Below are 26,215 nucleotides of genomic sequence, written 5' to 3'. Positions count from 1 at the left end.
AGATCCAAATCTTTGAGGTATAGCAATAACCATTCAAAGAGGGAAATATAAATATATAATGATGCACTGATGCAAGAAATAAGAAAAATCTCAAACAGTCTAACTTTACACCTTAAGGAACCAAAAAAAGAACAAAGAATGGCCAAATTTCATAGAAGGAAGGAAATAATAAAGATCAGAGTGGAAAGAAATGAAATGGAAACTAAAAAATTAATAGAAAAGATTAATGAAAAGATAAACAATAATAAAAAATATTGATAATACTTTAGCCAGACTCATCATGAAAAAAGAGAGAGGACTCAAATAAATAAATGAAAACTGAAAGAGAATTAACAAGCAACACCACAGAAATACAAAGGATTATGAAACTACTATGAACAAACTTCTGCACAGCAAAGGAAGCAATCAACAAAACTAAAAGACAGCCTACTGATGGGAGAAGGTATTTGCAAATGACGTATCTGATAAAGGGTTAGTATTCAAAATATATAAAGAACTCCTACAACTCAACAACCAGAAAACTAATGAAAATAATCCAGTTAAAAATGGGCAGAATACATGAACAGACATTTCTCTAAAGAAGACATACAGATGACCAACAGGCAAATGAAGAGATGCTCAGCATCACTAATTTTCTGGGAAATGCAAATCAAAACCACAGTGAGATATCTCACAGCTGTCAGATTGGTTAAAATCTAAATAACAAGAAGCAAGTGTTTGTGAGGTTGTGGAGAAAAAGGAACCCTAACGCAACATTGGTGGGAATGCAGACTGGTGCATTCACAGTTAATAACAGTATGGAGGTGCCTCAAAAAGTTAAAAATAGAATTATCATATGATTCAGTAATTCTCCTCCTGAATATTTACTCAAAGAATGTGAAAACACTAATTCAAAAAGGTGTATATACCCTTATGTTTATTAAAGCATTATTTACAATAGCCAAATTATGGAAGCAGTTTAAGTGTCCATTGATAGATGAATGGATAAAGAAGTAATGGAGTATTAGCCATAAAAAAGAATGAAATCTTGCCATTTGTAACAACATGGATGAATCTAGTGAAATAAGTCAGTAAGAGAAACACAAATACCATATGATTTCACTCGTATGTGTAATTTAAGAAACAAAACAAAAACCAGACATACCAAAAATAGACTTAAAAAAAACATTTATATGCGAGAGAGAGAGCATGCATGAGCAGGGTGAGGGGCAGAGGGAAAAACAGACTCCCTACTGAGGATGAAGCCCAATGTGCAACTCCATCGCAGGATCCTCAGATCACACCTGATCTGAAATCAAGAGTCGGATGCTTAACCAACTGAGCCACCTAGGCATCCCTAAAAAGTATACTGTTAAATATAGAGAACAAACTGCTGGCTACTAGAGGGGAAGTGGGTGGAGAAATGGGTGAAATAGATGAAGGGGGGATTAAGAGTACTTAAATTGTGATGAGCACCGAGTAATGTATAGAACTGTTGAGTCACATTTGTATACCTGAAACTAATATAACATTGTATGTTAAGTATACTGAACTTTAAAAGTAAGTAACTTGGGGCATCTGGGTGGCTCGGTCGTTAAGGAACTGCCTTCGGCTGAAGTCATGGTCCCAGGGTCCTGGGATCGAGCCCCGCATCCGGCTCCCTGCTCCGCGGGAGGCCTGCTTCTCCCTCTCCCACGCCCCTGCTAAATAAATAAATAAATAAAATTAACTATTTTTTTTTAAAGATTTTATTTATTTGACACAGAGAGAGAGACCGCGAGAGCGGGAACACAAGTAGGGGCGTGGGAGAGGTAGAAGCAGGCCTCCCGCGGAGCAGGGAGCCCGATGCGGGGCTCGATCCCAGGACCCTGGGACCATGACTTCAGCCGAAGGCAGTTCCTTAACGACCGAGCCACCCAGATGCCCCAAGTTACATTAAATTAAAATAAGTAAATGGATAGAGTAAAATACACCACACTGATACTAAATAAGAAAAGAGGAGTAGTTGTATTAATTTTAGACAGAATAGACTTTATTTTTAAAAATTTTATTTATTTATTTGACAGAGGGAGAGATAGGAGAGAGCATAAGCAGGGGGTAGTGGCAGAGGGAGAGCGAGAAGCAGACTCCCCGCTGAGCAGGGAGCCAGATGCAGAACTGGATCCCAGAATTTTGGGATCATGACCTGAGCTGAAGGCTGACATTTAACCGACTGAGCCACCCAGGCACCACCAGACAGAGTAGACATTAAAAGAAGGAATGTTAGTAGAGATAAGGAAGAGTTTTATTGAAGTATGGAATGATTAGTTCTCCAAGAAGAATGAACAGTTCGGGGGCCCCCCTGCGTGGCTCAGTCGATTTACTGTTTGATTTTGGCTCAGGTCGTGATCTCAGGCTCATGAGATTGAGCCCATTGTGGGGCTCTAAGCTGGGTGTGGAACCTGTTTATGATTCTCTCTCTCCCTTTCCCCCTCTCCCGCCCTGCCTCACACACGTGCACATTTTCTCTCTTAAAACAAAACAAAACAAAACAATAACAGTTCTTGTGTTTGCCGAACAACAGAGCATCCATCTATGTCATGCAGAAACTCATTCTACTGCAAGGAGAAATAGATGGATCCTTTTTCATTGTTGGATACTTCAACACTCCTCTATCAGAAATGTGCAGATCCAGGGGCGCCTGGGTGGCTCAGTCGTTAAGCCTCTGCCTTCGGCTCAGGTCACGATCCCAGAGTCCTGGGATCGAGCCCTGCGTCGGGCTCCCTGCTCTGCGGGGAGCCTGCTTCTCCCTCTGCCACTCCCCCTGCTTGTGTTCCCTCTCTCGCTGTGTGTCTCTCTCTCAAATAAATAAATAAAATCTTAAAAAAAAAAAAATGTGCAGATCCAACCGAAAGAAAATCAGGACATAATGGAACTTAATACCATCGATCAAATGAATGTAATTGACATTTATAGACTTCTTCATCCAACTAGAGCAAAATGGGTATTCGTCTCAAGCTCACTTGTAATTTTTACCAACAGAGATCACATATTAGGAAATAAAACACACTTGAAGAAATTTACTTGAAGAAATTTATTTTTAAAAAGATTTTATTTATTTATTTGAGAGAGAGAGAGCAAGTGTGCAGGAGCGGTGGGAGAGGGCAGAGGGAGAGAGAGAAGCAGATTCCCCGCTGAGTAGGGAGCCCGACAAGGGGCTTGATCCCTGGATCCTGAGATCATGACTTGAGCTGAATGAAGGTAGCTGCTTAACCAAATGAGCCACTCAGGCGCCCCCACCTGAAGAAATTTATAAATAATAATTCTACAGTATTCTCAGAACAGTTTGGAATTAAACTTGAAATCAGGGAAGATTATTGGAAAATCTTAAAATATGTGGGGATTAAACAACACACTTCTAAATAACATGTAAATCAAAGAATAAACTTCAAAGACATTAAAAATATTTTGAATTAAAAATGAAAACAAGTTATCAAAATTTTGGGGATACAGCAAAAGCACTGACTACAGGGATACATATATTAAAAAATATATAAAATCAATTATAGAAGTTTCTGTTTTGGAAAAAGAAGAGCAAATTAATTGCAGGTTAAGCAGAGGAAAAGCAGTAAGGATTATAGAAGAAACCAGTGAAATTCAAAACAAGAAATTAATAGAGAAGATCATTGAAACCAGAAGCTGTTTCTTCAAAAAGATCAATAAAATCCATAAGCCAACCAGGCTAACTCATAAAAAAATGAGCAAAGACACAAATTACTAATAACAGAAATGAAAAAGAGGACATTACTATGGGTCCCATGAACATTAAAAGGATAATGAAGGACTATTATGAACAACTCTATGCCCATTAATTTTATAACCTAGATGAAATGGACCAATTTCTTGAAAGACAGAAGCTGCCAAAACACAGAGGAAGAAGTATACATGAATAGGCTTGTGTCTATTAAAGAAATTGAATCAGTAATTAATATTTTCCAAAACAGAAACAACCAGGCCCATATTGTTTTTCTGGTGAATTCTATTGTGCATTTAAGGAAGAAAGTAAACCTTTTTATTTTTATTTATTTTTTATTATTTTTACAACCTGTAATAGGATAGGAGCAGAGGTAATACTTCTTTTTTTTTTTTTTTTAATTTTGTCATCTAGCTACATTTTAGAGGAAAACATTGGATATGATTTTACAAACAAGGTATTAACATAATAAATGAGAATATACAGAATTAATATTTTTTTACATTGAGAATGCCATTTTTTTGTTCTTATCTATTTATTTATTTATTCATTTTTTATTATGTCATGTTAGGGGAAATCAGAGGGGGAGACAAGCCATGAGAGACTATGGACTCAGAGGTAATAACTTCTTAACTCGTTCCATGAGGTCAGCATTACTCTGATAACTAAAATCAGTCAAAGACATTATAAGAGAAGAAAATTATGGACCAGTATCTGTCATGAATTATAGATGTAAAAATTTTCAAAAAAATATTGAGAAACCAAATCCATAAATGCATAGAAAGAATTATACAGCATAGTGAAGTGAGATATGTCTCAGGTAAGCAATGGTGGTTCAACGTTCAAAAATCAGTTAGGGTCACCTGGGTGTTCAGTCGGTTAAGCATCTGTCTTTTGATTTTGGCTGAGGTCATGACCCAGCCTTGGGTGGGGGAACTCCATGCTAAGCATGAAGTCGACCTGAGATTCTCTCTCTCCCTTTCTCTCTGCCCCTCCCCCTGCTCTTGCTCTTTCTCTTTCTTTACATAAATAAAATCTTTTAAAAATCACTTAGTGGGCTAAAAAAAGGAAAATTACATCTGCACCATCATATCAATAAATGCAGAAAACTTATTTGACAAAGTCTAACACTCATTCATGATAAAAGCATCAGTAAACTAGGAGTTTTCTCAGCTAGAAAAAGTATATCTATGAAAAACTATAGCTAACATACTCAATACTCAGTTGTGAATAACTGGAGTTTTTGCAGTAAGTGCAGGACAGATCAAGGATGTCACCCTTTCCTTGCTCCTTTTCAACATTGTTCTGGGAATGCCTAGCTAATGAAATAAGACAAGATAAGGAAATTAAAAGAATGCACATTTAGAAGGGAGAAATAAAGTTCTTTGTTCACAGGTGACATGATCGGCTATGTAGGAAATCTGAAAGAATTGACCAAAACCTTTTGGAACTAATAGGCAACTATAGCAAGGTTGCAGGATACAAAGTTGATATACAAAAGTCAATTGCTTTTCTTTTTTTCTTTCTTTCTTTCCTTTTTTTTTTTTTTTAAGATTTTATTTATTTTTTTGACAGAGAGAGACACAGCAAGAGAGGGAACAACAAGCAGGGGGAGTGGCAGAGGGAGAACAGGCTTCCTGCTGAGCAGGGAGCCGATGAGGGGCTCGATCCTAGGACCCTGGGATCATGACCTGAGCCGAAGGCAGACGCTTAACCGACAGAGCCACCCAGGCGCCCCAGTCAATTGCTTTTCTACATACCAGCAACTATTAGGTGGAATTTGTGTGTGTTTTTTTGGTTTGTTTCTGTTTTTTTAAGTTGCTTCATGCCCAGCATGGAGCCCAGTGTGGGGCATGAACTCAAGACCCTGAGATCAAGACCTGAGCTGAAATCAAGAGTCAGCCACTCAACTGACTGAGCCACCCAGGGGCCCCAGGAGGTGGAATTTGAAATTAAAAGCCCAATACCATTTATATTAGCACCCTTCCAAAAGATTGTTAGGTACAAATCTAACAAAATATGTATATCTATATGAAGAAAACTACAAAACTTTGTTGAGTGAAATGAAAAAAGAATAAAATAAGTGGAAAGATAGTCCATGTTCTAAGGATAAGAAGAGTCTGTATTGTGGAGATGTTGGTTCTTCCCAGGTTGATGTCAGTTATTCCCAGGTTCATCTATAAATTCAATGCAATAGCAATCAAAACCCCAGTCAGTTATTTTGTGGATATCAATAAACTGATTCTAAAGTTTAGAGATGTAAAAGACACAGGATGCCTTATTAGGGAATTATAAAGTTGGAGGACTGACAGCACCCAACTTAAAGACTTAATATAAAGCTATAGCAATTAAGTCAGTGTATTATTGGCAAAATAATAGATGAATGGATTATTGAACAGAGTGTGGAGCCCTGAAATAGATTTGCATGAATATAGTCAACTGCTCTTTTACAAAGGAACAAAGGCAATACTGTGGAGCATAGATAGTCTTCTCAACAAATGGTGCTGCAACAGTTGGATTTCCAGAGCAAAAAGAGAATGTTCTAGAAACAGTCCTTACACCTTCTACAATAATTAACTGAAAATACACAATAGATGTAAGTGTAAAACACAAGACTTTAGGACTCCTAGAAGATAGCTCTGGAATAAACGTATGACACCAGTGGCTCAGTTCATGAAACATAATAAGTTGGACCTTATTAAAATTTGAAAAATCTGTTTTGCCAAAAACAATGTTAAGAGAATGAGAAGACAAACCACCGATTGGGAGAAAATATTTGCAAAATATACATATAATAAGGGACTGTTACCCAGAGTATTCAAAGAGCTCTTAAAATTTAACAGTAAGAGAACAACCCGATTAAAAAATAGGTAACAGACATCTCACCAAAGAAGATAATTCAGATGTCAAATAAGCATGTGATAAGATACTCCACCATCATATGCAGATTAAAATAACAATGAGATACACTACGATGCAATAGAATGGCCAAGATCCAGAACACTGACAGCACCAAATTCTGGTAGGATGTGGAGTTAACATAAACTCTCATTCATTGCTTGTGGGACTGCAAAATGGAACAGCCAGTTTGGAAGACAGATTGGCAGTTTCTTAAAAAACTAATCATACTTTTACTGTATTATCCAGTAATCATTCTCCTTTATATTTCCTCAAAGGAGTTAGAAACTTATGTTCATGGAAAAACCTACTATGAATGTTTATAGCAGCCTTTTTCATAATTGCGAAAATTTAGAAGAAACCAAGATGTCCATGGGCCACCTGGGTGGTGCAGTTGGTTAAACGTCTGACTCTTGGTTTCAGCTCAGGTCCTGATCTTAGAGTCTCCCAGAGATTCTCTCTCCCTCTGCCCCTCCTGTTCATGTGCTCTCTCTTTCTCTCTAAAATAAAGAAATAAATCTTAAAAAAAAAAAGAAGAAGAAGAAACCAAGGTTTCCTTCAGTAGGTGAACGGAGAAATCAATTCTGGTACCTCCAGACAGTGGAATATTATTCAGCGCTGAAAAGAAATGAGCTATCAAGCAATGAAAAGTCGTAGGGTACCTTACATGCATATCACTAAGTGAGAGAGGACAACCTAAAAGGCTATGTAGTATGATTCTAACTATATCACATTCTGGAAAAGACTCAACTTGGAGACAGAGTAAAAGAGTAGTGGACACTGGGGGTTGGGTTGTGCGGAGGGATGAGTAGGCAGAGCAGAGGATTTCTAGGGCTGTGAAAATACTCTGCATGATACTATAAGGATGGATACATATTATTATACATTTGTTCAGACCCATAGTATGTACAACACCAAGAGTGAACTCTAATGTAAACTGTGGACTTTGGAGGATTATGATGTAGTAATGTAGGTTCATGACTTGTGGCTGATAGATCACTGTGGGGAGGCATGTTGATAATGGGGAAGGCTCTGAATGTGGGATGGTAGGGATATATAGGCAGTCTTTTTGTCTTCCTCTCAATTTTGCTGTGAACCTAAAGCTGCTGTCAAAAGTTATAGAAAATAATATAAGAATCAATACAATACATGTAGCCTGGGAGAAGAAAATATCTGAAAGATAATTATCCCTTCAGATATTTTTCCTGAATATTTCCATATTATAATATTGCTCCAAAATAGATATATGTTATTTTCCAGTTTATCTAGATGAAAATATTTTATTTATTTATTTATAAAACAGATTTTATTTATTTGAGAGAGAGAGAGAGCATGTGCACATGAACAGGAGGAGGGGCAGAGGGAGAAGCAGACTTCCTGCAGAGCTGGGAGACCTGACATTGGGCCCCGGGATCATGACCTGAGCCAAAAGCAGCCCGTTAACTGACTTAGCCACCCAGTCGCCCCTAGATGAAAATATTTTATATGAGATGCATATATAGTGAAAGCAAGCCCATTTTCCATCCTCTGTCTTTCTTTTTGACTTCACCCTCTTTATCAGGTCTCCTATGAAACACCTGCTGGTACCCCCAAGTGTTTCCTTTCAGATACTAATCACATCCATTGTTCCAGATGATTTGATTTTGTTTAATGTCTTCATCTTCTCCATAACCATAGATTTTTTTCTACATCTTCACATCCTCTTTGTATATTGTAGATATCAAGAGTAGAATAAAAGCTGACATGCTTGTAATGTGCATGACAGGGTAGCAGAAACAAAGATGTTGGTATTTACTGTGGCTAAGAGGACGAGCACGGTTTTGGTGATAGGAGTTTTTTCTGTAGATAAAAGCGAGTGGTTCTGGTAGATAAAGCGAGTGGGAATAAGTGAGGAGAGATGCAGGAGGAAAGATGAGGGGAATGAGAGGCTTATTCATGATGGGTGTGGACCAGCAGCTGGTGTCCAGTGGTCCTTCTTGGATCGAACTGGACCATGATCTTTCACGTGCCCTTCCACTTGAATGTTTTGCCTTTTGAGGTGACAAAATGCATTTTGATGGTGCTGCTTATATACGAAGATGACAATATTATGCCTCAAGTTTTGTTACTTCTTCTTACTATCATTTCTCCCATGACTTACATGTTTGTAAGGTACTCAGTGGTAAGGGTTGGCTGTGGGTTTGTAATTTGTGTGTGTGTGTAATGTTATATGGTCTCTCTTATAAATATAATCATTAGACCAAGCTGTGTGAATCATTCATCTGTTTACTAAATACTGAGTACATGTTTTGTGCTTCGTCTTGTAATAGATGCTGATGGAATAAAGACAGGGATGGGGATGAGGTGAAGAGTATGAATATGCCACTAAATGTAACTCAGTGAAATAATCACCCAGTGAGTAGAAGACTCCATCATGTCTTTCTTTAATTTTTATCCTTTAACTTTAAATATTTCGGGATGTCAGACCTCATGGCAGCTTCGTCTTTGTCAAACTGATGTACTTTGGAAAAATCATTGTAAAATGTATTTTAAAAGCCTTTTCTATTTTTACTTCTCACTTTCATTTCAGAATTGCTCCGTTGAGGGGAAGACGTGACCTTAAAAATCACTTTAACGTTTTTCGGAGTAGTAAGTTATTAAGGAAATGGTAATTGTTTTGCTTGCTGTCTACAGTCTTCGGAGCACAAGTGAGCTGCATTCATAACTTTATAATTCACTTTTGCCTTTATTCTTGCTTACCTTTCCCCTCATCATGAATCTTTCTCCTATACCCGATAGCATCTTTGTACTTCTCTCCTCTGGGCATTTTTAATGCCTTCTGTTTTGGGGTTACAGTATCATTGTCATTGTTTTCTGATATTGCATGCTTAATTAAAACCTTAGACATTTTGAACTTGGAGCTTCATGTTGGTGAAATAAATTAGACTTTCCTTTATCATTATTTTTTCCAACAGATTTACATAAAATGACAGCTACCAAGTTTTAAATTAATTAGGTTGATTACAATTCTACACTTTCCTTTGAGTTTGTTGTAATGCAGTACTATATGTGTGTGTGTGTATGTATTTTGTCCTAAATTTTACCAATCAGGGTCACTCATCTTGATATTTTGACCATCCTCTAAAAAGCAGCATCCTGACAGCTTTTATTTCCTGTGATTTTGTTAGATTTTGCTGCCTACCGTTTCACGGATAATACATTTTTAAGCCAAAGAGGTTTCATATCCAGAATAATTGCCTATAATTCAGTTTTAAGGTATGTCTATTTTTTGTACGTTAGACCAATACTTTTCTACCTTTAAGGAAATACGAATCACCTGGAGATGTTACTGAGATGCAGATTCTGAATTCAGTGTTCTGATGTGTTGTCGACCTCCCAGATGAAGGCTGCTAGTATCAGTAGTTGTTGCCTTCTGTCATCTCGTGAAGAGGATATTCTCAGGAGTTCTCCTTGCAGTGACTGCTGGGGTCTCCTATCTCATTCAGATCCCCTCCTTGGTGGTAGATCGTGCTGTGAAGACAGAGGCCATGTTGCTGATTCCTTTGGTATCTTTTCTGCCTTCCCTCTGCACTTCCCAAGCATCCTGGGAAGGGGGAGGGAGGAGAGACACCTCTCTTGGGGAGAGGTTGGACCCATTGTCTGAGTAGCTTATGTAGCTAATCGATGGTCTAAGAATGCTAGGAACTTTATTTGTAATTATGTATATGTAGAGGCAGATTTTTATTTTAGCTTAGCGATGTAGTCTTGGCATGACAAGTGGAAATAAGATTTATATCAATCTAATTATGTTAAGTGTAACAGAAACAGTTCCACTTAAAAAGATACTTTAGTAAATTTTTTTGAAAAGTGAATATGAGGAATTCCTTTTTTTTCTTAAAATGACAATTACTCTCTAATTTTCATTTTTGGTAGCTAATGTTTCTGGGTGTTAGCTATTTAAAAAAGGATGATTATTTTATGGTGCGCCTGGGTGGCGCAGTAGGTTAAGCATCTGACTCTTGATTTCGGCTCAGGTTGTGATCTCAGGGATGTGATCTCAGGGTCATGAGATTGAGCCCTGTGTCAGCCTGCTCACTGAGTGTGGACTATGCTTAAGACTATCCCTCTCCCTCTGCCCCTACCCCTTGTGCTCTCTCTCTTTCTCTCTCTCTCATATAAATAGATAATTTTTTTTTCAAAAAAGTCATTTATTCTGTGTGTGCACATATTTTCACTTATGAACTTTTATTAAATTTAAAATCTGTATATATAAGCAGATGGGAAAAACATAGTGTTGTACACTTTTTTTTTCCTAGCACACTCAGTCTATAAGTAGTATGTGTGATTACCAGGTTAGAATTTTGAGTTTGCCCTTAAACCAAGGATTTCTAACATAAAATTTTGAAAACTGTATTGTGTTTGTTGGGATAGTTATCTGAATGAAGGTAGAGACTATTTTACACTTATCTGTGAGATACAAGGTGTAAGAAGCACAAAGAGCCATCCTTTGACCATTCTAACAGTTGCCTCTTGACATTTAGGAGAGAACCATCTTGGAAAAACTTGCTGTGATTTTCTTTTACAGGTCTCAAGCATTACTGGTCTTGGAGGTCTAGGTGATAGTACTTTTTATATGTAAATGCCTTTATTCATTTCACACACATTTGTTCACTGTGTAAGATGTGCAGGGCACTGTGGGAGACACTCATGGCTGCATGCATCCTGCTTTTCAGGAAGTCTGCTTTGCCTTTAGTGCATGTGTCAGGCAGTCTGAGTTCACTGGTCTTCATAGTATGAGAAAATCTTGAAGTCTTCTATTTAACTTGATTGCAATTTGTGTATGGTACTCTGCACAAAAGCATTGACAGACTTTGGCTCTCTTCTCCACGTGTTGTCACCAGGCAGTGTCTTTAATCTCTTCAGTGCTATCCTTGGTTAATTTTCTCATCTGTATCTGTTATGTTGTAATTTAAATGAATTATTTAATATATCTTCGTTTGTATATAAGCATATCCTGTGTTCACTGACTCTTCCACGGCTTTCATTCTTAAATAAAGAAATCTATTGATTCAGATTGCATTTAAACCTTTTATTTTAATAGAGAGCCTTTCCTGGGACTCCCTAAACTAGTGTCTATTTTGTGAGTATTCTTGTTTATGTCAGATAAAGTCTGCTCAGTTCCCTAGTAGCCGTGTAGAGAGAAGGTAAGAGAAGTGTGAAATGTGAAGGGTGGTGCAGGCTTTACCTCCATTTCTAGAACAGACTGTGAGCCCTGAGGCATCAGAGATTGGAATATGTCCATGCGGGATCTAGCCATTGTGTGGAAGTCCCACTGCTCTCTCTTTGTAATGGAAGCAAAGGGCTGGCTGTATTCACCTTAGAAGTAGAGTTTTCTTTGCCCAACATTCTTTGTTCTGCTCAGACATTAGAATAGAACTGAACTAACCAGAGGGATATAGCCATCTCTTGGTTGTCTTTTTTGGGGGGCAACAGCTTTATTGAGATATAAATCATATGCCATACAGTTTATCTGTTTAAAGTAAACAGTTCAGTGGTTTTTACTATATTCACTGAGTTGTGAAACTACTACCACAATTAATTCTTGTACATTTTCATCATCATGACAAAAATTCTGAACCCATTAGAGGCACTTCTCATTTACCCCAGTTAACCTCGTTACCACCTCAGCTCTAGGCAACTAGTCTACTTTCTTTCTCTATGGATATGTCTGTTCCAGATATTTCATATAAGTGGAATTATAGAATATGTGATTTCTTTTGTGACTAGCTTCTTTAATTTAGCATAACATTTTCAAGGTTCATCCATGTTGTAGCATGTATCATTACTTCATTTTTTATGGCTGAATAATAGCCCAATGCATGCATATGCCACATTTTATTTACCCATTTATCAGTTCGTAGACATTGGAGTCTTTTCACTTCTTTGGTATGAACATTCATGCACACATTTTTGTGTGGACGTATTTTTTCTTTTCTCTTAGCTATATACCTAGGACCAGAATTGCTGTAACAGGGTAATTCTGTATTTAACCTTTTGAGGAGCTGCCAGGTTGTTTTCAAAAATAGCTCTTGATTATTTTTGTAACCATTATCCCACCTGTATTTTGACTTTCCCTGCCTTGATTTAGGCTTTGCCACCTCTTGCCTGGCTCTCAGAAGAAGCTCATAACTGGGCATTTGGCACACTGCTTAAGACTGTAGACTATGGACTTTGAAGAGATCAGTGCCTAGGGTGTAACCCAGGAAAATTACTTAATTTAATTTTTATTAATTACTCAGCTAATTCATTCTGTATTTCCAGTTTCACTTACCACTTTTTATTACCTGGCTTCTGTTAGTGCTCTGCTTTTGCTCTTGAATTTTCCTGGAATTTTGTTACATATTTTGGCTATAACTTTTGTCATTTTGCATTAGGGATATTTTAGGAGCAGCATTTGGTGGAATGTGCTTGGCTTCTGAAATTATAACATGTAAAGTTATCCATCAGTACCAGCCTTAGCTCCATCTGGCTCTGTGTCTACCCTAATCTAGCTCGATTCTTCACCGTTTCTCAACACTGTCCCCCACCTTCTATATCACCTGGAACATTCTTTCATCTTTTTTTTTTTTTAAAGATTTTATTTATTTATTTGAGAGAGAGAGAGAGCACATGAGAAGGGGGAGGGTCAGAGGGAGAGGCACACTCCCCGCTGAGCAGGGAGCCCTATGTGGGACTCGATCCTGGGACTCCAGGATCGTGACCTGAGCCGAAGGCAGTCGCTTAACCAACTGAGCCACCCAGGTGCCCACATTCTTTCATCTTCAAACCTCCATATCCTGAATGCCTCTGAGTGTTCCCTTCTCCTTTTTTTTCTTTTTAAGTTTTATTTATTTATTGGAGAGAGAGAGAAAGTGGGGGGAAGTGCAAAGGGAGAGGGAGAAGCAGACTCCCTGCTGAGCAGGGAGCCCCACTTGGGGCTCGATCCCAGGACCCTGAGACCATGACCTGAGCCAGGGGCAGACACTTAACTGACTGAGCCGCCCAGGCGCCCCTTTCCTTCTCCTTCTTGCTCTAACTGAAACCTGACTGCCTTCTGAGGACAGTGCTTCCTATCCTCCCAAGTAGTGGCTGCTTTTTCCTACCCTAAAAGTATCTCAGGGTCTAGAGAAACGGAGTGCTCCCTTTGCTGCTTTGAGATAATTTTTCTTCTCCCTCAAAATTGCCAGCTCCTTTGAAGCATTTGTCATCATACCTCCCCCTTACCTTACCTTCCAGTGATTTCTTTACATTCAGGCTCACTTTTTCTTCATCATTATTCCTGTTGTCATTCTTGGTGAGGTGAACATCCATCCAACACCTGGCCTCTTCATCCCCACTTCTGATCGTCTTTACCGCAATTTAGCTGCCTCTTCTATGTCCATACCCTAGGACCTGTGATGACTGATAACTATTACTTCTGCGACTCCTCATCTACTACTCTTACAGGTTTCTAGCACAGTAGCTAACACCACATAATAGATGCTTGGTAAGCATTATTGTTGTTCCTGCTAGTCTGCTTCTGTTGTAGCACCAACTGTCCTTGAAGGCAAGAACTATGTCTTTTGTTTCGTATATTTCCAGAACTATCACAGTCCATGGTATAAAAAGTCTTTTTTTTTTTTAAGATTTTATTTATTTGAGAGAGAGAATGAGAGAGAGAGAGAGAGCACATGAGAGGGGGGAGGGTCAGAGGGAGAAGCAGACTCCCTGCTGAGCAGGGAGCCTGATGCGGGACTCTATCCTGGGACCCCAGGATCATGACCTGAGCCGAAGGCAGTCGCTTAACCAACTGAGCCACCCAGGCGCCCTACTATTTTTTTTTTTTTAAGATTTTATTTATTTATTTGACCGAGAGAGAGCGAGAGCAGGAACATAAGCAGGAGGAGTGGGAGAGGGAGAAGCAGGCTTCCCACGGAGCAGGGAGCCCGATGTGGGGCTCGATCCCAGGACCCTGGGATCATGACCTGAGCCAAGGCAGACACTTAACAACTGAGCCACCAGGCGCCCTGAGAGTTTACTATTAAAAACATCTCTTAAAGGAATAATAATAATCTGATGATAAGAAGACTAATATTTAATTAGCACTTTTTATGAACCAAACACAATGTTAAGAGTTTTACATGTTTTACTTAATTCACATTACAGCCAAGTAATATTGGTACTATTAATATTCTCACTTGCATTTAGTGGTTTAGAGAGATTAAATTGCTCAGTATCACATAGCTACTAGGTGATAAACTAGAATTCAGTTCCAGGCCATAGGGTTTACTGTATTATATTCTCTTATAGTGCCTAGTTGAGAAATTAATACAGACACAGTCTGTGAGAAATTAGTTTACAAAGCATGCATCTGACAAGAAATTACAGTCAATAATTTATTAAAAAATAAATTGAGTTTAATCTCTTAAAAAGACAACCTAGTAGAAAATGGGTAAATATTATGAACAGGTAATTCACAGAAGAGAAACCTTGAATGGTGAATGAACTTGAATAGGCTGGTCAAAATCTGACTGCTTATCAGGAGAATGCCCAATAAAAACAGTGATATAGGGGCAGCTGGGTGGCACAGTGGGTTAAGCCTCTGATGACGCCTGGTTTCAGCTCAATTCGTCATCTCAGAATGGTGAGATCTAGCCTCAGGTCTGGCTCTGTGCTCAGCATGGGGTCTCCTTCTCTCTTTCTCCCTCTGACTCTCCCCCCTTCTCTTCTCTCTTTCTTTCAAATAAATCAGTAAATCTTTATTTAAAAAAAAAACCCACAGTGGATAACATTCCATATCATTCAGACTGGCAGAAAGTAAAATGACTGACAACTTGAAGCGTTCACGAAACATAGATTTAAGGGAACTCTTAAACTGCTGTGGGAGTGTAAAATTCCTGCAACCACTTTGGAGATGCATTTGTCAAAATGCAAAACCTTCAGGATGTGCATTTGCACAACCTGAGCCATTCCTCATCTAGGAAAATGTACTCTAAAGCCATGGAAGTCAGAGTGGGCTCCCCAAGGTCCTTTCAAGGGATCTAGAAGGTGAAAGCTATTTTTATAATAATATTAAGTCATTATTTGCCTTTTTAAGTCTCATTCCGTCACTAGTGTATACAGTGGAATTTTCTAGGAGTAATATGACATGTGATTATTCAATAGAAACAGAAGTGAGAATCCAGCTGCCTTCTGTTAAGCCAGGCAATAAAGAGATTTTAAAAAATGCAAAATAGTACCGCTCTCCTCACTATTTTTTGTTTCAGAAAATCTTTTTTAATAGAAATACATTATTTATGTCAACATATAATGGGATTATTAAATGCATTAATATTTTAAAATTTATTAGTTTTACTCTCTTATGGTAAATACTTATAGCTATACAAATATTTATAGATATAACCCACATAAATAAAACTTCTTTATAGTCCTTTTAGTCTTTTTAAATCCTGAATGAGATCAAATGGTTTTGAAAATCATTGCATAATGGAAGTATTCAGTATAGCATTGTTTATAATAGTAAAACATTGGAATCAACCCAGATATTCATCAGGGTGGATATGATGTTAATTCTATCAGTATGGAATTGTAAAATACATTGTGATAAATCTTTATTACATACATACACACATTCATACATAATTATATAGGGATCAGATAGTATATATTTGTCAAATATCCCTTACCGCATGTGTAAAATAATACGATTTTTTTGAGAATGTCGTATATTTCTGTTTACAAATATGTAATAAAATTAAGTACAATCTTTATTATTAGTTCATATTATTATCTTTTGGCTTTATTTTATTTTTTAAAGATTATTTGAGAGTGAGCGAGAGAGATTAGGGGGAGGGGCAGAGGGAAAGGGAGAGAGAGAATCCCAAGCAGGCTCCACTGCTGAGCATGGAGTGCTTGAGCCATGACTCTGAGATCATGACCTGAGCCGAAATCAAGAGTTGGATGCTTAACCCACTGAGCCACCCAGGCTCCCCTCTAGGGAGTTTTTATTTTTATTATTATCATCATGACTATTATTTTATATTAGAATAACTTTAGGGACAAAGAAGTATATTTATTACCTGTAGTTGCAGAATAATAAATGAAGTATCCAGTATTAAAGTGCTTTTCTCTTAGAATTTTTTCTGCACAGTTTACCTTCGCTATTCCATACCTGGGAGCCTAAGTCCAAATTTTAGGGCAAATGAAATTTCCTTCTAGTACATTTCTAACTTCAATTTTGGTACATTGTCATAGTTTCTCCTATTTTTTCTATATAGGTCTTCTCAATGTTCCAAATTCTGGTATTTGTCTTACCTTTCTATACCTACTTTAAGCAAAATTTCCACTCCAAAAATCTCACCTAAGTGTTTGGAGAAAAGCAATGTCCTCATTTGATAAATGGAATCTGTGAGGTTGATAGTTGGGGCCATGGGAGAGCCCAGTATTGACCATACCACCTGCTCCCTTTAGGAGGACCACAGAGGTTTGAAAACCCCCCTCACTGACCCATTAACTCATTGCATGGTTGCCAGCTAATGATTATTCTATACAAGTCTTTATGAACTTATTTAATTACAATGCATTAGCAGGTGTAACATTTAATTCTGTGTGTCTTAAGGACTCTTAACGTTTATTTTTACTTGGGGACTAGGTCAGCATAGTCCACTTTCTTTTTTTTTTTTTTAGATTTACTTATTTATTTGAGAGAGAGAGCGTGCAAGCACGCCACTGGGGGTGGGTAGAGGGAGAGGGAAAGAATCCTCAAGCAGACTCCCCGCTGAGTGAGGAGCCCATCTGGGGTTGAATCTCCAGACCCTGAGATCACAGCCTGAGCCAAAATCAAGGATGCTCAACCGACTGAGCCACCCAGGCGCCCTGTCCACTTTCTTTATAAACTTAAAGTTTCATTTTGTTCTCCAAAAGAGAGAATGAGTTACTTGAGATTTCATTATCCTTATTTCCAAGACTACTTGAGGAAATTTGTAATTAAAAGTTAAACAAAGTAATATACTTAATTATAAAATAGAAGGGCAAATTTTTAAAGAAGGCAGAAAGAGAAAATGCTTCTGGGCCTCTGAAATGAAGAGATTAGTATAATTAGATAGTGAATTTGGCTTTTGGTTTTTTTGCTGTTAAAGCTAAACTAGATTCATGGTGTTGTTAAGTTTCATTTTTATTTTGTTTATTTGAGAGAGAGAGCATGAGTGGGGGGGCAAGAGACTCTCGTGATACTTTTATTTTATTTATTTATTTATTTAAAGATTTTTATTTATTTATTTGAGAGAGAGTGAAAGCGAGAAAGATCACAGAGGGAGAGGGAGAAGCATAGTCACCACTGAGCAGGGAGCCCGATACGGGACTCGATCCCAGGACCCCGAGATCATAACCTGATCCAAAGGCAGATGCTTAACTGACTGAGTCCCCTAGGTGCTCCTAAGTTTCATTTTTTAATTAGAGGAAGATACAGAGAATTCCTCCTTTGTGACAAACTGTTTCCTGGAACTGAAATCAAGGTGACCATTTTTTGCTAGTTTGAACACTTAGGTCATAGAATATTGTTGAAAATGTTGATCAAATATTCTTATACATCTTTGAAATTCTACCCTCACAGTATTTTTATTTTTTTATATATGCTGGGTGATATTTATACTAGCAATGCTTATATGTTTAAAGGATTTCTGATTTCACTCTTTGGGTGAAATCACATCTTTTTCTTATTTCTCACATTTTTCTTATTTTGGATTTCTGGAAGACTTGTGGAAATTGAATACATCTTTTAGACTTACCAGAGTCGTATTACTAGACTGAGCTTAAGAGGTTTCCTATTTAGGAACACAGATGTCGTCGTTAGAACAGATCCCTCTTCAGCTTTGCATTTTGGTCACAAATTTCTTCAGTTTACTCATATGCTTTGCCTGAAAAACAGCTGTAAGTCACCAGTTTTAAACATGAAGAGGGGCCTGAGCACATAATGCTAAATTTTGCAGAGAAACATATAGTGAGGAAAGTTTAAGTCTGTGCTCTTGTAAAGATGTTTTCTCTTTAACTTGTGGTAGACGTTACCTTGCGTCAAGAAAACAATGTCAGGAGTCGTGATTGACTTTTTTTTTTTTAAAGATTTTATTTATTTATTTGAGACAGAGAGAATGAGAGAGACCGAGAGCACATGAGAGGGGGAAGGGTCAGAGGGAGAAGCAGGCTCTCCGCCGAGCAGGGAGCCCGATGCGGGACTCGATCCTAGGACTCCAGGATCATGACGTGAGCCGAAGGCAGTCGCTTAACCAACTGAGCCACCCAGGCGCCCTCGTGATTGACTTTTAATTTTAGTGAAGTTGTAACAATCCTCTCTGATTGTCATTTCCACAAATAAACTTTCCTAAAATGTCTTTAGCTTCTTGAATCAGACCACTCAAGTTAATCATTCTGATCCAAATTAAAAATAATGGTAAAGAAACTGCAGTGAATGTAGATTGAGCCGTGAAACACTTAGGAGGGTAAAACCTGGGATTCAGAGCTAAGTAAAAAATGGTACTAGTGTAGTGTCTGTGGGCGTGCATGGAGAGGACCAGATTTGTCCCACCTGTAGGTTTTGCTTTCTTAGCAATCATGGGAGAGGTATATAAGAAGCTCTTTTCAGGAAGGGCATAGAAATAGACAAAATTATCTGGAGCGCTCTGAAAATATTACTCTCAGCACCTCAGTTTTAATTCTGTGCTGGATGGTGTGCTTGGTGCAGCGTGAGCAGGGTCTTTGGACCGATGATCTCATGTGGTCCAGCCAACACCTTTACTGGTGATGTGCTGCTTCCACATTACAGAGAGGAAACTGAGGCCAAGGGAAGTTGCAAGGTTACGCTGCCAGTAGGGAGTGGGCTTGGTGTCTTAGTTCCTTGGGGCTACTCTAACAAAAGGTCAGACGGGGTAACTTTTAAGCACCAGAAGTTTATTTCTCACAGTTCTGGAAGCTGGGAGGGCCAAGCTCAAGGTGCCACATGGTCCAATTCTGGTGAAGGCTTTCTTGCTGCTTCATAGCGGGTGACTTCCCGCTATGTCCTCACCTGGTAGAAGGGGTGAGGGGGCTCTTGCTTAAAAAGAAGTGCTTTTTAAGAACACTAATTCCAGGGCGCCTGGGTGGCTCAGTTGGTTAAGCGTCTGCCTTCGGTTCAGGTCATGATCTCAGGGTCCTGGGATCGAGTCCTGCATCGGGCTCCCTGCTCGATGGTGAGTGTGCTTCTCTGTCTCCCTCTGTTCCTCCTCCCTGCTCCTCTCTCTCTCTCAAATAAATAAATAAAAAAGAAAAAAAAAAGAACACTAATTCCATTTATGAAGGCTCCATCCTAATAAGCTAAGCGCCTGTCACATTTAAGGATGAAGATTTCCACTCCTGAATGTTGTTGGGGCCACATTCAGATCATAGCACTTGCAGTGCCGATTTTGAACTCTAGACTGCTCTAACATTTTCCCTTTTAGGTAATGGGGACTTCCCTTTTCTTTAACAACAGCCCTACCATCTTCTCTTAGTCACTTTTTATCAGAATGTGACTTTTCCTTCATCTCAACTCAGGTCCTATAGTCTGTGCTGCTTCTCAGAACTCGGTTTTGTATTGTGGCTTGTTCTGCAAGTGGTATGTGTTGATCTGTCCTTGTTTATCCTGAGCTCCTAGGAGCTGTGACTGTCGTGCCCTCTCTGCATTTATCAACACAGGACCTTGCAGGGTGCTGTCTACATGGTGGCCAGTTACTTTACCCTTGCTGAATTAACAGTTGAAGTTTATGTTCATCAGGTAGCACCATCTCTCCAAGTACAATAGCTTTAATTTAGGAGCCAGAGAACAGTGGAAAGAGAAGTACCCAAGTCAGATGCCCTGCCTCCCTTGACTCATTTGGCTCAGATGCTTTGCCATGCTTTTTCTCTAAGCACTAATGTGGGTTTAAATTGCTTGTGTTTTGCCCAGGAAGTTATGGTGACTGTGGATCATAGATTCATTTCTTTTCCTGAAATATTAATCATTATGTTTTCTTGTTTTGTACTTTGAATGTTAGAAATCTGAAATAAAGTGATAGGGGATGTAGAAAAATGAATCCAAACCAATTCTGCCTTCCTGTATTATGAGTCTGTGTTATTTTGACCACATCTGCTATTTTGTATTAAGAACTATTTGAGGGGCGCCTGGGTGGCTCAGTCAGTTAAGCGTTTGCCTTTGCCTCAGGTCATGATCCTGGGGTCAGGATCAAGCCCAGTATGGAGCCAGTGTAGGCTCTCCGGTCAGTGGGGAGTCTCCTCCCTCTCTCTCTGTCTCTCCCCCAGCTTGTGCTCTCTCACTCACTCTTGCTCTCTTATATAAATAAATTCTTAAAAAAAAAAACTATTTGATAGTTAGCTGGATGGTGGATGTGAACCTCTTTAATTTAAAAAGAAGCCTTTGGGCCCATACCAACATAATTACCATCTGGAAACAAAAATGGAAGATTTCTTATCTGTATTACTATGAATATTTATGCCAAAGGGAGCTCTGTATGTTTAGCATTTTACAGTGTATTTTATTTGGTCAGAGTAAAAGTAATTGTACAACCCTTGGATAGAATTGCATGACTTTATTAGGATAATCTCCTTTTCATAGTGGAGAATTTCATTTGCTTCAGAAATTTCCATGGGGAAACAGCCAAGTACTCAGGTACCTGACATTAACATTTTTAATGAGTCAGGATTCTGAGATTTCAATGTTCTTTACAAACATAAAAATTCTTTAAAGAAATATTATTTCTTTGCTCTCTTTGTTTTAAAAATTATATTTAGACTTCATTCACTTAATTATTTGGTTTTTGCCTTTGAAAAAATTAGATATCTTTATTCATAAGACAGTTCATATTCCTCATACTCCACAGAGCATTTTATGTCTTAATTGTGTGAAGGAATATTTTCATAGGGATTGTTCTCAGAGAATCTTCCTTAAACCTTGTATTAAGGCAGGGGGTACTACATCAGACATCCCATGGTCAACACTCTTTAGCGAGTGTAAGTGATGCAGACTCTAATTAATGAGCTCTGTTCTCTTTCTTAGCTCACATTTCTTCTCAGAGGTCACAGTGATCAGCCATAAACTAAATTTTGGTCCTTGAAAAAGCACAGAGATGTGCAAAAGATTTCTGGCCACGGATCTTCAGCTCAGAAGAAGCAGCTGCAAAGACACATAGTGTACTCTGGTTTGCTTCTGATTGTACAGGGCTGTGCTCCATCCAAATGAGTTGCTTTGGAGGGCAGGAACCATAAGCTTCCTTGTGGTTCCTGAGCCTTTGCCTGGGCCAGACTGGCCAACAGTGAGATTCTTCTGCAAGGCACACTGGGAGACTTCTAGGGGATCAAGACATATTGCCTGTGTACTAAGCATATCATATATGAATGTGTTGTAGATACACTGTTTTCTCTACACAAAGTTTAAAATGGATTCTGCAGGTGCCCACGCTGGTGGGAATTTCAATCACTAGAATTTGTTTGTTTTCTATATTCTTTCCAGGAAACTTCTTTTCCTCTGCCTGGCACCTGCCCATATTAATTTAGGGCAGAGTTTTAAACCCTGGGATACTTTCTCCCGCTGATAACCAGGGACAAAGAGACATTCCCTTAAATATTACCCCAATTATTGTGATTTGAAGGAGCCAATTAATCATTTCTTCTTTGATTTTTTTAGAGACAGTGGTTTCTCCTGTATTCATATATAACTTCTTAATTTGTATACTGGAAGAATAAGTAATTTTGCTCTGTTTTCATTTCCTTTCAACATTTCTGTTGCCTATGCTGTTGGAGAAACTCATTATGTCCCAGACTTTACTTGGAAGAGAGGACTTGTTTTGCTCTATGAACCACACTGTATCTGGGGCACTGAGCAACCTAAGAATTTTCTGTGATTTGACACTGTTCTACAGCATATCACAGTTTGCATGAATAAGTGATAGGGGATTCCTTTTTGCTATTTTAGTGGGTAGAGTTAAAGATAACACTGATTTTGGTGTAAAATAATTTTAATATCTTCTATTTGGGGGTAGAATACTATTTATCTCTTAAGTGGAGAGGGCAAAAGAGGTAAAAAAATTATTCATTTCCTCTTACTGATACATTGCTAACCTATTTCCTTAGATTGCTTTGCCCTTTTTTTTTTTTTTTAAGATTTTATTTATTTATTTGAGAGAGTGAGAGCGCATGAGTGGTGGGGAGGGGCAGATTGCTTTTTGTTCAGGAAGTCCATTTGGACCTGAGCTAATTATTTTGCAAGCAGGATGTTTCTGCAATCTGTGAAAATTCTGTATTCATTACTTCTCTGTGCCTCAGAGACTACTGCAATTTGCCTTAGAACGTGCACCATTTTTGTCATCTTCAAATCTAGTTTATATTTGTTGGCTGTACAAGAGAAGCAGAACCAAATCATTTTAGTATTGGAAGGAAAGTCATTTAACTCATTCCCCTTTGCAGGGCTGGAATTCGCTTCACAAGATGCTATTGCTCTGAATCTTCCCCCTGAGAGAGAAGCAGTAACTCTACCAAGGCTCAGTGGTTTTCTGATCAAACACACAAACTTTTCTCTTGGATTCAGTTGACCTTTTTTTGAAACTTGAGAAAAATTTGCTTAGTTATTTGATATATAAAAATAACTGAACATTTAAATAACTCAAGGAGTTTCCTTCACACATCAAAATGATTAAATTATTTAGGCACTTGGACTAATTTTGGTATTTACTTTGCCAACATTCTGTGTTAAAATTCATTAAAGCTCTGGGTTGGTAGCTATGGGAGGGAGAGGACAGAGTTTGACTTGCTAACCTGCTCATCACTGACCTGAGGTATCTTGATTCTGCTCATTAATTTTTAAAATTGAGAAGAAACACTTCATACTGCTGGGGCTTTTAATTTGCAAGGAACAGAAGTTGCCTCTGAATAACTTATACCAGAAAGAGGGAGATGAGGGAAAATCTGAAGAGCCAGGTCTGAGGAAGGTGGCATTCAGGGGACCCCAGTGACTCATCCTCAGGACTGTTCCTGCACAAAGCATCCTCCCCCGCTTTTGGCTACCTGTTCTCAGGGTGCCTGGACACACTGGGTATCTTTTGGCAGTTTGGGGCTTCTTTTGTTTTCAGGCTTATTGGGAGCCCAGCTGCCTTCTTTGTTTTTCTCCCACAAATATATTGATTTAAGTCTCAGAGCTGGTAGTGGTTTCCTCTCCTCGTTCATATTTTGGGTTTGTTGGGATGTTTCCCAGGGCGGGGAGTGATACTCAGGTTTGCTGTCTTACTTGCACTGTCATTTTTTTTATGGGGAGAGTTAAGGAGATTGGAAAATTCTGTCAGAATTCTCTCCTGTTTGTTTTTCAGTCTACTGAATCTTGAGTTCCATTCCATTTTGTTATTTATTTGTAAACTTCCTCCTATGTAATCTTGCAAGACATTTGTTTATGTTATCGGTCTTCTCTATTATGTCATTGTATTCTATTTCGTTTTGTGGATTTGTCGTGTAACTTCCTGCTTTCCTTTGTTTTCTGCTATTTTTACATTTAAATTCGTGATTTGCATGTTTATCTCCTTGATTTTCAGTTTTTCTTTTTTTTTTAAGATTTACTTATTTATTTGAGAGAGAGAGGGGTGGGGGAGGGGCAGAGGGAGAGAGAGAATCCCAAGCAGACTTCTCACTGAGTGCAGAGCCCCTCGCAGGGCCTGATCCCACAACCCTGAGATCATGTCTTGAGTCGAAATCAGGAGCGGATGCTTAACTGACTGAGCCACCCAGGCGCCCCTCAGTTTTTCTTTTTAATGTAAACATTTGAAGTTACAAATGTTCCTGTAAGTATGATGTTTGCTTTATCTCACAAGTTTTTATATTTTTTCGTTATTTAATCTCGTATTTTCAGGACACCTGTCTGGCTCAGTTAGTAGAGCGTGTGACTGTTGATCTCAGGGCTGTGAGTTGAAATTTGCTCTGTGGTCTACTTTCTGGGCATGTTTTGTAAATGATCAGTGGATGCTTAAAAGGAGTTTTTGAATATACTTAATATAACAGGTGTAAGGGTCTGTACTTACTATGAGATCAAATAAATTATTCAGCTCCTTATTCTTTATCTGCTTGGTCTGTGAATTCCTGAAAAAGACTTTATATCTTTCTATAGGTATGACTAATACTTACATGGTACTTACTATATTCCAGGCACTATTTTAAGGGCCTTAACATGTATTAACTTACTGTGTTGGTCATTTTTCCCTCAGATCTGTTACTTGTTCTTATATTTTGAGACTGGGTATATTTGTCACTAGGTTCCTACACCTTGGGGATCAGAGTCTCTTATCATTGAGTATTGACTTTATTCATCTCTGACAAGATCTTTAACTGTAAAGTCCTTTTTTTCCCCTGAAATTGATGTAGTTACACAGGCTTTTTCTCAGGTTAATATTTGCCTGGCATATCGTTTTCATCCTCCTTTGTATGTCCTTTTATTTGAAGTGTGTCTCATAAAAAGCCAGTGGGTGGATTTTTTTTTAAATGGTTTATTTATTTTGGAGAGAGAGAGAGAGAGCATGAGTGGGAGGGGCAGATGGAGAGAGAATCTCAGGTAGACTCTGTGCTGAGTGCGGAGTCTGACCTGGCACTTGATCTCACGACCCTGAGATCACAACCTGAGCCAAAGCCAAAGTTGTTTGTTTAACCAACTTCGCTGCCTAGGCGCCCCGTGGTGGATTTTGTTTGTATCCATTTTTATCCAAGAGCGGTAATATGGTTGATGGTCAAAGCCAAGAACTTGAAGGCCAGATTACTGGGTTTGCATTGTTGCCTGGGGTGTTGATATGTGGCGGCTACAATTCTATACTTGGTGAAGGGAGGCATTTTGGCTTCCCTTTACTTAGATTTTAACCTCTCCCTGTGTTTTATGTTCCATGTCTGACCCTCGCTGTCCCAGAAGTGAAGGTATGTTTAGGTTCCTATTCTCTTTAGGATTCTTGCTTACCCTTTCAGTATCCCTGCCACCTGCCCTTTATGGTGTTTGCACTGCTCTTTACTTTTTATCTCTTGAAAATGAATTAAAGTATCTGTAAAGTTGTCATAATAAGAATGCTTACTTATAGGACTGTTTGAAAGTAAGTGTAAGTCATCGGTGTAAAAATCTATGAAGAGTACCTGGTGCATTAGAAGTGCTTAGAAGGATTTGTTCTTTTTTTGTTACTAATAGTAATATTACAGTTTGACTTTTAATGCTCTTGGGTACCCTCTATTTATCCACAGTCCTTCCTGCCTTTTGTTTGTCACTATTAATTTTATCATCACATTTATTCTTATTTTATAATTCAACTTTTTCATTTTTGCTTTTTTGTTACACAGGTGATTTAGGGGGATGTATCTTTAGAGCATCTCAATTCAGGATGTCTAAAGTAACTGGATTTAATGGAATTTTAAAATCATTTTCCAGAAGGAGTATATTCATAATTAAACTATATGATAAGTTAAGACTTACAAAATTTTTATATCTGAGGAGTATAGAATACTTCAACTAGTTGATGGGACTGGATTCTGTATTTCATATGGAGAGTTAAAACCTCTATGGAGTAAAATTTTTGCTCTCAATGGGAATCT

At 38.3% G+C, this 26,215-nt stretch overlaps 1 protein-coding gene across 2 annotated transcripts in view; it reads left to right on the top strand.

Annotated features, from left to right (window-relative positions):
- The window catches only part of SMYD3 (SET and MYND domain containing 3), a 708,476-nt gene that overhangs the window by 141,452 nt on the left and 540,809 nt on the right, over window positions 1-26,215 (top strand). The window lies entirely within an intron of this gene.

This window comes from Mirounga leonina, unplaced genomic scaffold (genome assembly GCF_011800145.1).
Source record: "Mirounga leonina isolate KUSES-001 unplaced genomic scaffold, KU_Mleo_1.0 Mir_154, whole genome shotgun sequence".
NCBI classification, from domain to species: Eukaryota; Metazoa; Chordata; class Mammalia; order Carnivora; family Phocidae; genus Mirounga; species Mirounga leonina.
Note: the sequence above shows the minus strand (reverse complement) of the source record. Positions and strands in the feature narration are given on the sequence as shown.